Source organism: Plectropomus leopardus, chromosome 4, assembly GCF_026936395.1.
Source record: "Plectropomus leopardus strain MGB_pleo_1.0 chromosome 4, ASM2693639v1, whole genome shotgun sequence".
Lineage (NCBI taxonomy): Eukaryota > Metazoa > Chordata > Actinopteri > Perciformes > Serranidae > Plectropomus > Plectropomus leopardus.
Genome location: NC_142179.1, coordinates 2,108,785 through 2,121,184, shown reverse-complemented (window position 1 = coordinate 2,121,184; position 12,400 = coordinate 2,108,785). Strand labels below are relative to the sequence as shown.

The 12,400-nt window shown below is 33.3% G+C and overlaps 1 protein-coding gene across 1 annotated transcript in view; it reads left to right on the top strand.

Annotated features, from left to right (window-relative positions):
- The window catches only part of cep120 (centrosomal protein 120), a 44,306-nt gene that overhangs the window by 31,054 nt on the left and 852 nt on the right, over window positions 1–12,400 (top strand). The gene's annotated exons all lie outside the window — the stretch shown is intronic.

Sequence of the window (12,400 nt, the reverse complement as noted above, 5' to 3'; positions counted from 1 at the left end):
AGACGTAAAAAAAAACATCATAATTTAGCATCTTGATAAAACAGCCAAAAACCGCATAGTATAGTATGGCAAAAAGTGTCAAATTTTGACATGTCCCATAAATGGCTGAAAATAACACGTTATAGCTAGTAGAGTAGCACCATAGCATGCAAAATAGAAAAAAATGCCAAAAAGTAAAAAAAAAAAAAATCATAATTTATGATATTGAAAAAATGGCCAACAACCGCATAGCATAGTATGGCAAAAAATGACAAATTTTGACATGTTCCAGAAATGGCTAAAAACGACATATTATAGCTTGTAGAGTCTTGCCATAGCATACAAAGTAGAAAAAAAGGCCAAAATAAAAAATTTAAAAAATCATATTTTCACATGTTGCAAATATGGCCAACAACTGCATAGTATAGTATGGCGACAAATGTCAAATTTTGACATGTCCCATAAATGGCTGCAAATGACATATTATAGCTTGTAGAGTGGCCTCATAGCATACAAAGTAGAAACAAAGGACAAAGACGTAAAAAAACCCATCATAATTTAGCATCTTGATAACGCAGCCAAAAACCGCATAGTATAGTATGGCAAAAAATGACAAATTTTGACATGTCTCAAAAATGGCTAAAAACGACATATTATAGCTTTTAGAGTCGTGCCATAGCATACAAAGTAGAAAAAAAAGCCAAAATGAAAAAAAAAAAAAAGAAATCATGTTTTCACATGTTGCAAATATGGCCAACAACCGCATAGTATAGTATGGCAAAATGTCAAATTTTGACATGTCCCATAAATGGCTGAAAATAACATGTTATAGCTAATAGAGTAGCACCATAGCATGCAAAGTAGAAAAAAATGCCAATAAGTGAAAAAAAAAATAATCATAATTTAGCATCTTGATAACACAGCCAAAAACCGCATAGTATAGTATGGCAAAAAATGACAAATTTTAACATGTCTCAAAAATGGCTGAAAACAACATATTATAGCTTGTAGAGTCGTGCCATAGCATACAAAGTAGGAAAAAAGGCCAAAATAAAAAATTTAAAAAAATCATATTTTCGCATGTTGCAAATATGGCCAAAAACCACATAGTATAGTATGGCGACAAATGTCAAATTTTGACATGTCCCATAAATGGCTGCAAATGACATATTATAGCTTGTAGAGTGGCCTCATAGCATACAAAGTAGAAACAAAGGACAAAGACGTAAAAAAAAAACATCATAATTTAGCATCTTGATAACGCAGCCAAAAACCGCGTAGTATAGTATGGCAAAAAATGTCAAATTTTGACATGTCCCATAAATGGCTGAAAATAACATGTTATAGCTAATAGAGTAGCACCATAGCATGCAAAGTAGAAAAAAATGCCAATAAGTGAAAAAAAAATAATCATAATTTAGCATCTTGATAACACAGCCAAAAACCGCATAGTATAGTATGGCAAAATGACAAATTTTAACATGTCTCAAAAATGGCTGAAAACAACATATTATAGCTTTTAGAGTCTTGCCATAGCATACAAAGTAGGAAAAAAGGCCAAAATAAAAAATTTAAAAAATCATATTTTCGCATGTTGCAAATATGGCCAACAACCGCATAGTAGTATGGCGACAAATGTCAAATTTTGACATGTCCCATAAATGGCTGCAAATGACATATTATAGCTTGTAGAGTGGCCTCATAGCATCCAAAGTAGAAACAAAGGACAAAGACGTAAAAAAAAACATCATAATTTAGCATCTTGATAAAACAGCCAAAAAACGCATAGTATAGTATGGCAAAAAGTGTCAAATTTTGACATGTCCCATAAATGGCTGAAAATAACACGTTATAGCTAGTAGAGTAGCACCATAGCATGCAAAATAGAAAAAAATGCCAAAAAGTAAAAAAAAAAAAAATCATAATTTATGATATTGAAAAAATGGCCAACAACCGCATAGCATAGTATGGCAAAAAATGACAAATTTTGACATGTTCCAGAAATGGCTAAAAACGACATATTATAGCTTGTAGAGTCTTGCCATAGCATACAAAGTAGAAAAAAAGGCCAAAATAAAAAATTTAAAAATCATATTTTCACATGTTGCAAATATGGCCAACAACTGCATAGTATAGTATGTATGGCGACAAATGTCAAATTTTGACATGTCCCATAAATGGCTGCAAATGACATATTATAGCTTGTAGAGTGGCCTCATAGCATACAAAGTAGAAACAAAGGACAAAGACGTAAAAAAACCCATCATAATTTAGCATCTTGATAACGCAGCCAAAAACCGCATAGTATAGTATGGCAAAAAATGACAAATTTTGACATGTCTCAAAAATGGCTAAAAACGACATATTATAGCTTTTAGAGTCGTGCCATAGCATACAAAGTAGAAAAAAGCCAAAATGAAAAAAAAAGAAATCATGTTTTCACATGTTGCAAATATGGCCAACAACCGCATAGTATAGTATGGCAAAAATGTCAAATTTTGACATATCCCATAAATGGCTGAAAATAACATGTTATAGCTAATAGAGTAGCACCATAGCATGCAAAGTAGAAAAAAATGCCAATAAGTGAAAAAAAAAATAATCATAATTTAGCATCTTGATAACACAGCCAAAAACCGCATAGTATAGTATGGCAAAAATGACAAATTTTAACATGTCTCAAAATGGCTGAAAACAACATATTATAGCTTGTAGAGTCGTGCCATAGCATACAAAGTAGGAAAAAAGGCCAAAATAAAAAATTAAAAAAAATCATATTTTCGCATGTTGCAAATATGGCCAAAAACCACATAGTATAGTATGGCGACAAATGTCAAATTTTGACATGTCCCATAAATGGCTGCAAATGACATATTATAGCTTGTAGAGTGGCCTCATAGCATACAAAGTAGAAACAAAGGACAAAGACGTAAAAAAAAAACATCATAATTTAGCATCTTGATAACGCAGCCAAAAACCGGCGTAGTATAGTATGGCAAAAAATGTCAAATTTTGACATGTCCCATAAATGGCTGAAAATAACATGTTATAGCTAATAGAGTAGCACCATAGCATGCAAAGTAGAAAAAAATGCCAATAAGTGAAAAAAAAAAAAATCATAATTTAGCATCTTGATAACACAGCCAAAAACCGCATAGTATAGTATGGCAAAAAATGACAAATTTTAACATGTCTCAAAAATGGCTGAAAACAACATATTATAGCTTTTAGAGTCTTGCCATAGCATACAAAGTAGGAAAAAAGGCCAAAATAAAAAATTTAAAAAATCATATTTTCGCATGTTGCAAATATGGCCAACAACCGCATAGTAGTATGGCGACAAATGTCAAATTTTGACATGTCCCATAAATGGCTGCAAATGACATATTATAGCTTGTAGAGTGGCCTCATAGCATACAAAGTAGAAACAAAGGACAAAGACGTAAAAAAAAAACATCATAATTTAGCATCTTGATAACGCAGCCAAAAACCGCGTAGTATAGTATGGCAAAAAATGTCAAATTTTGACATGTCCCATAAATGGCTGAAAATAACATGTTATAGCTAATAGAGTAGCACCATAGCATGCAAAGTAGAAAAAAATGCCAATAAGTGAAAAAAAAATAATCATAATTTAGCATCTTGATAACACAGCCAAAAACCGCATAGTATAGTATGGCAAAAAATGACAAATTTTAACATGTCTCAAAAATGGCTGAAAACAACATATTATAGCTTTTAGAGTCTTGCCATAGCATACAAAGTAGGAAAAAAGGCCAAAATAAAAAATTTAAAAAATCATATTTTCGCATGTTGCAAATATGGCCAACAACCGCATAGTAGTATGGCGACAAATGTCAAATTTTGACATGTCCCATAAATGGCTGCAAATGACATATTATAGCTTGTAGAGTGGCCTCATAGCATCCAAAGTAGAAACAAAGGACAAAGACGTAAAAAAAAACATCATAATTTAGCATCTTGATAAAACAGCCAAAAACCGCATAGTATAGTATGGCAAAAAGTGTCAAATTTTGACATGTCCCATAAATGGCTGAAAATAACACGTTATAGCTAGTAGAGTAGCACCATAGCATGCAAAATAGAAAAAAATGCCAAAAAGTAAAAAAAAAAAAAATCATAATTTATGATATTGAAAAAATGGCCAACAACCGCATAGCATAGTATGGCAAAAATGACAAATTTTGACATGTTCCAGAAATGGCTAAAAACGACATATTATAGCTTGTAGAGTCTTGCCATAGCATACAAAGTAGAAAAAAAGGCCAAAATAAAAAATTTAAAAAATCATATTTTCACATGTTGCAAATATGGCCAACAACTGCATAGTATAGTATGGCGACAAATGTCAAATTTTGACATGTCCCATAAATGGCTGCAAATGACATATTATAGCTTGTAGAGTGGCCTCATAGCATACAAAGTAGAAACAAAGGACAAAGACGTAAAAAACCCCATCATAATTTAGCATCTTGATAACGCAGCCAAAAACCGCATAGTATAGTATGGCAAAAAATGACAAATTTTGACATGTCTCAAAAATGGCTAAAAACGACATATTATAGCTTTTAGAGTCGTGCCATAGCATACAAAGTAGAAAAAAAAGCCAAAATGAAAAAAAAAAGAAATCATGTTTTCACATGTTGCAAATATGGCCAACAACCGCATAGTATAGTATGGCAAAAAATGTCAAATTTTGACATGTCCCATAAATGGCTGAAAATAACATGTTATAGCTAATAGAGTAGCACCATAGCATGCAAAGTAGAAAAATGCCAATAAGTGAAAAAAATAATCATAATTTAGCATCTTGATAACACAGCCAAAAACCGCATAGTATAGTATGGCAAAAAATGACAAATTTTAACATGTCTCAAAAATGGCTGAAAACAACATATTATAGCTTGTAGAGTCGTGCCATAGCATACAAAGTAGGAAAAAAGGCCAAAATAAAAAATTTTAAAAAATCATATTTTCGCATGTTGCAAATATGGCCAAAAACCACATAGTATAGTATGGCGACAAATGTCAAATTTTGACATGTCCCATAAATGGCTGCAAATGACATATTATAGCTTGTAGAGTGGCCTCATAGCATACAAAGTAGAAACAAAGGACAAAGACGTAAAAAAAAAACATCATAATTTAGCATCTTGATAACGCAGCCAAAAACCGCGTAGTATAGTATGGCAAAAAATGTCAAATTTTGACATGTCCCATAAATGGCTGAAAATAACATGTTATAGCTAATAGAGTAGCACCATAGCATGCAAAGTAGAAAAATGCCAATAAGTGAAAAAAATAATCATAATTTAGCATCTTGATAACACAGCCAAAACCGCATAGTATAGTATGGCAAAAATGACAAATTTTAACATGTCTCAAAAATGGCTGAAAACAACATATTATAGCTTTTAGAGTCGTGCCATAGCATACAAAGTAGGAAAAAAGGCCAAAATAAAAAATTTAAAAAATCATATTTTCGCATGTTGCAAATATGGCCAACAACCGCATAGTAGTATGGCGACAAATGTCAAATTTTGACATGTCCCATAAATGGCTGCAAATGACATATTATAGCTTGTAGAGTGGCCTCATAGCATCCAAAGTAGAAACAAAGGACAAAGACGTAAAAAAAAACATCATAATTTAGCATCTTGATAAAACAGCCAAAAACCGCATAGTATAGTATGGCAAAAAGTGTCAAATTTTGACATGTCCCATAAATGGCTGAAAATAACACGTTATAGCTAGTAGAGTAGCACCATAGCATGCAAAATAGAAAAAAATGCCAAAAAGTAAAAAAAAAAAAAATCATAATTTATGATATTGAAAAATGGCCAACAACCGCATAGCATAGTATGGCAAAAATGACAAATTTTGACATGTTCCAGAAATGGCTAAAACGACATATTATAGCTTGTAGAGTCTTGCCATAGCATACAAAGTAGAAAAAAGGCCAAAATAAAAATTTAAAAATCATATTTTCACATGTTGCAAATATGGCCAACAACTGCATAGTATAGTATGGCGACAAATGTCAAATTTTGACATGTCCCATAAATGGCTGCAAATGACATATTATAGCTTGTAGAGTGGCCTCATAGCATACAAAGTAGAAACAAAGGACAAAGACGTAAAAAAACCCATCATAATTTAGCATCTTGATAACGCAGCCAAAAACCGCATAGTATAGTATGGCAAAAAATGACAAATTTTGACATGTCTCAAAAATGGCTAAAAACGACATATTATAGCTTTTAGAGTCGTGCCATAGCATACAAAGTAGAAAAAAAAGCCAAAATGAAAAAAAAAAAAGAAATCATGTTTTCACATGTTGCAAATATGGCCAACAACCGCATAGTATAGTATGGCAAAAAATGTCAAATTTTGACATGTCCCATAAATGGCTGAAAATAACATGTTATAGCTAATAGAGTAGCACCATAGCATGCAAAGTAGAAAAAAATGCCAATAAGTGAAAAAAAAAATAATCATAATTTAGCATCTTGATAACACAGCCAAAAACCGCATAGTATAGTATGGCAAAAAATGACAAATTTTAACATGTCTCAAAAATGGCTGAAAACAACATATTATAGCTTGTAGAGTCGTGCCATAGCATACAAAGTAGAAAAAAAGGCCAAAATGAAAAAAAATTAAAAAATCATATTTTCACATGTTGCAAATATGGCCAACAAACGCATAGTATAGTATGGCGACAAATGTCAAATTTTGACATGTCCCATAAATGGCTGCAAATGACATATTATAGCTTGTAGAGTGGCCTCATAGCATACAAAGTAGAAACAAAGGACAAAGACGTAAAAAAAAACATCATAATTTAGCATCTTGATAACACAGCCAAAAACCGCATAGTATAGTATGGCAAAAAATGACAAATTTTGACATGTTCCAGAAATGGTTGAAAATAACATGTTATAGCCAGTAGAGTGGCCTCATAGCATACAGTTTTTAAAAAATCATAATTTATGATATTGAAAAAATGGCCTCTACAAGCTATAATATATCATTTTCAGCCATTTTTGGAGATGTAAGAATTTGACTTTTTTCGCCTTACTATAGCCTTGCTTTTTTTGGCTCATTTTTTCGACATGCCATATTTTGTTTTTTTTCACCGTTTTTGCAAACTTCTATGCCATGGCCTGTTTCGGTACGCTATTTCATGCAGTTTAAAGTTGTTTTTAGCTGTTTTTGAGACACGTCATTTTTTGACGTTTCTCGCCTTACAATAGCCTTGCTTTTTAGGTCATCTTTTCGACATGCCATATTTTGTTGTTTTTCGCTTTTTTTGCAACATTGTTTGCCATGGCGTGTTTCGGTACGCTATTTCATGCAGTTTAAAGTTGGTTTTTAATGTTTTTGAGACACGTCATTTTTTGACTTTTTTCGCCTTACTATAGCCTTGCTTTTTTTGGGTCATTTTTTCGACATGCCATATTTTGTTGTTTTTCGCCGTTTTTGCAAACTTCTATGCCATGGCCTGTCTCTGCACGCTATTTCATGCAGTTTAAATTTGGTTTTACCTGTTTTTGAGACACGTCAGTTTTTGACGTTTTTTGCCTTACTATAGCCTTGCTTTTTTTGGGTCATTTTTTCGACATGCCATTATTTGTTGTTTTTTGCTGTTTTTGCAAACTTCTATGCCATGGCGTGTCTCGGTGCGCAATTTTATGCAGTTTAAAGTTGTTTTTAGCTGTTTTTGAAACACGTCATTTTTTGACATTTTTCGCCTTACTATAGCCTTGCTTTTTGGGTCATTTTTTGGACATGTCATATTATGGTGTTTTTGGCTTTTTTTTGCAACATTCTTTGCCATGGCGTGTCTCGCTATGCTATTTCATGCAGTTTAAATTTGGTTTTACCTGTTTTTGAGACACATCAGTTTTTGACATTTTTCGCCTTACTATAGCCTTGCTTTTTTTGGGTCATTTTTTCGACATGCCATTTTTTGTTGTTTTTTGCTGTTGTTGCAAACTTCTATGCCATGCCATGTCTCGGTACACAATTTTATGCAGTTTAAAGTTGTTTTTAGCTGTTTTTGAAACACGTCATTTTGTGACGTTTTTCGCCTTACTATAGCCTTGCTTTTTTTGGGTCATTTTTTCGACATGCCATATTTTGTTGTTTTTCGCTTTTTTTTGCAACATTCTTTGCAATGGTGTGTCTCGGTACGCTATTTTATGCAGTTTAAAGTTGTTTTTAGCTGTTTTTGAGACATGTCATTTTTTGCCATTTTTCGCCTTACTATAGCCTTACTTATTCTGGGTCATTTTTTCGACATGCCATATTTTGTTGTTTTTCGCCGTTTTTGCAAACTTCTATGCCATGGCGTGTCTCTGCACGCTATTTCATGCAGTTTAAAGTTGGTTTTTAATGTTTTTGAGACACGTCAGTTTTTGACGTTTTTTGCCTTACTATAGCCTTGCTTTTTTTGGGTCATTTTTTCGACATGCCATATTTTGTTGTTTTTTCGCTTTTTTTGCAACATTCTTTGCCATGGCGTGTCTCTGCACGCTATTTTATGCAGTTTAAAGTTGTTTTTAGCTGTTTTTGAAACACGTCATTTTGTGACGTTTTTCGCCTTACTATAGCCTTGCTTTTTTTGGGTCATTTTTTCAACATGCCATATTTTGGTTTTTTTCACCGTTTTTGCAAACTTCTATGCCATGGCGTGTTTGATGCACGCTATTTCATGCAGTTTAAAGTTGTTTTTTGCTGTTTTTGAGACATGTCATTTTTTTGCCATTTTTCGCCTTACTATAGCCTTGCTTTTTTTGGGTCATTTTTTCGACATGCCATATTTTGTTGTTTTTCGCAGTTTTTGCAACATTCTTTGCCATGGCGTGTCTCTGCACGCTATTTTATGCAGTTTAAAGTTGTTTTGACATGTTCTTGAGACACGTCATTTTTTGACTTTTTTCGCCTTACTATAGCCTTGCTTTTTTTGGGTTATTTTTTCGACATGCCATATTATGGTGTTTTTGGCTTTTTTTGCAACGTTCTTTACCATGGTGTGTTTCGGTACGCTATTTCATGCAGTTTAAAGTTGGTTTTTAATGTTTTTGAGACACGTCATTTTTTGACTTTTTTCGCCTTACTATAGCCTTACTTATTTTGGGTCATTTTTTCGACATGCCATATTTTGTTCTTTTTCGCAGTTTTTGCAAACTTCTATGCCATGGCGTGTCTCTGCACGCTATTTCATGCAGTTTAAAGTTGGTTTTTAATGTTTTTGAGACACGTCAGTTTTTGACGTTTTTTGCCTTACTATAGCCTTGCTTTTTTTGGGTCATTTTTTCGACATGCCATATTTTGTTGTTTTTTCGCTTTTTTTGCAACATTCTTTGCCATGGCGTGTCTCTGCACGCTATTTCATGCAGTTTAAATTTGGTTTTACCTGTTTTTGAGACACGTCAGTTTTTGACATTTTTCGCCTTACTATAGCCTTGCTTTTTTTGGGTCATTTTTTCGACATGCCATTTTTTGTTGTTTTTTGCTGTTGTTGCAAACTTCTATGCCATGCCATGTCTCGGTACACAATTTTATGCAGTTTAAAGTTGTTTTTAGCTGTTTTTGAAACACGTCATTTTGTGACGTTTTTTATACTATAGCCTTGCTTTTTTTGGGTCATTTTTTCAACATGCCATATTTTGTTTTTTTTCACCGTTTTTGCAAACTTCTATGCCATGGCGTGTTTCGGTACGCTATTTCATGCAGTTTAAAGTTGTTTTTAGCTGTTTTTGAGACATGTCATTTTTTGACATTTTAGCCTTACTATAGCCTTGCTTTTTTTGGGTCATTTTTTCAACATGCCATATTTTGTTGTTTTTTGCTTTTTTTTGCAACATTCTTTGCAATGGTGTGTCTCGGTACGCTATTTTATGCAGTTTAAAGTTGTTTTTAGCTGTTTTTGAGACACGTCATTTTTTGACATTTTTCGCCTTACTATAGCCTTGCTTTTTTTGGGTCATTTTTTCAACATGCCATATTTTGGTTTTTTTCACCGTTTTTGCAAACTTCTATGCCATGGCGTGTTTCGGTACGCTATTTCATGCAGTTTAAAGTTGTTTTTAGCTGTTTTTGAGACATGTCATTTTTTTGCCATTTTTCGCCTTACTATAGCCTTGCTTTTTTTGGGTCATTTTTTCGACATGCCATATTTTGTTGTTTTTCGCCGTTTTTGCAACATTCTTTGCCATGGCGTGTCTCTGCACGCTATTTTATGCAGTTTAAAGTTGTTTTGACATGTTCTTGAGACACGTCATTTTTTGACGTTTTTCGCCTTACTATAGCCTTGCTTTTTTTGGGTTATTTTTTCGACATGCCATATTATGGTGTTTTTGGCTTTTTTTGCAACGTTCTTTACCATGGTGTGTTTCGGTACGCTATTTCATGCAGTTTAAAGTTGGTTTTTAATGTTTTTGAGACACGTCATTTTTTGACTTTTTTAGCCTTACTATAGCCTTACTTATTTTGGGTCATTTTTTCGACATGCCATATTTTGTTGTTTTTCGCCGTTTTTGCAAACTTCTATGCCATGGCGTGTCTCTGCACGCTATTTCATGCAGTTTAAAGTTGGTTTTTAATGTTTTTGAGACACGTCAGTTTTTGACGTTTTTTGCCTTACTATAGCCTTGCTTTTTTTGGGTCATTTTTTCGACATGCCATATTTTGTTGTTTTTTCGCTTTTTTTGCAACATTCTTTGCCATGGCGTGTCTCTGCACGCTATTTCATGCAGTTTAAATTTGGTTTTACCTGTTTTTGAGACACGTCAGTTTTTGACATTTTTCGCCTTACTATAGCCTTGCTTTTTTTGGGTCATTTTTTCGACATGCCATTTTTTGTTGTTTTTTGCTGTTGTTGCAAACTTCTATGCCATGCCATGTCTCGGTACACAATTTTATGCAGTTTAAAGTTGTTTTTAGCTGTTTTTGAAACACGTCATTTTGTGACGTTTTTCGCCTTACTATAGCCTTGCTTTTTTTGGGTCATTTTTTCAACATGCCATATTTTGTTTTTTTTCACCGTTTTTGCAAACTTCTATGCCATGGCGTGTTTCGGTACGCTATTTCATGCAGTTTAAAGTTGTTTTTAGCTGTTTTTGAGACATGTCATTTTTTTGACATTTTTCGCCTTACTATAGCCTTGCTTTTTTTGGGTCATTTTTTCAACATGCCATATTTTGTTGTTTTTTGCTTTTTTTTGCAACATTCTTTGCAATGGTGTGTCTCGGTACGCTATTTTATGCAGTTTAAAGTTGTTTTTAGCTGTTTTTGAGACACGTCATTTTTGACATTTTCGCCTTACTATAGCCTTGCTTTTTTTGGGTCATTTTTTCAACATGCCATATTTTGTTGTTTTTTGCTTTTTTTTGCAACATTCTTTGCAATGGTGTGTCTCTGCACGCTATTTTATGCAGTTTAAAGTTGTTTTGACATGTTCTTGAGACACGTCATTTTTTGACGTTTTTCGCCTTACTATAGCCTTGCTTTTTTTGGGTTATTTTTTCGACATGCCATATTATGGTGTTTTTGGCTTTTTTTGCAACGTTCTTTACGATGGTGTGTTTCGGTACGCTATTTCATGCAGTTTAAAGTTGGTTTTACCTGTTTTTAAGACACGTCAGTTTTTGACGTTTTTCGCCTTACTATAGCCTTGCTTTTTTTGGGTCATTTTTTCGACATGCCATTATTTGTTGTTTTTTGCTGTTTTTGCAAACTTCTATGCCATGGCGTGTCTCGGTGCGCAATTTTATGCAGTTTAAAGTTGTTTTTAGCTGTTTTTGAAACACGTCATTTTGTGACGTTTTTCGCCTTACTATAGCCTTGCTTTTTGGGTCATCTTTTCCACATGCCATATTTTGTTGTTTTTCGCCATTTTTGCAACATTGTTTGCCATGGCGTGTTTCGGTACGCTATTTTATGCAGTTTAAAGTTGTTTTTTAATGTTTTTGAGACCAGTCATTTTTTCAAGTTTTTCGGCTTACTATAGCCTTGCTTTTTTTGGGTCATTTTTTCAACATGCCATTTTTTGTTGTCTTTCGCCGTTTTTGCAAACTTCTATGCCATGGCGTATCTCTGCACGCTATTTCATGCAGTTTAAATTTGGTTTTACCTGTTTTTGAGACACGTCATTTTTTGACATTTTTCGCCTTACTATAGCCTTGCTTTTTTTGGGTCATTTTTTCAACATGCCATATTTTGTTGTTTTTTGCTTTTTTTGCAACATTCTTTGCCATGGCGTGTCTCGCTATGCTATTTTATGCAGTTTAAAGTTGTTTTTTAATGTTTTTGAGACATGTCATTTTTTGACGTTTTTCGCCTTACTATAGCCTTGCTTTTTGGGTCATTTTTTGGACATGTGATATTATGGTGT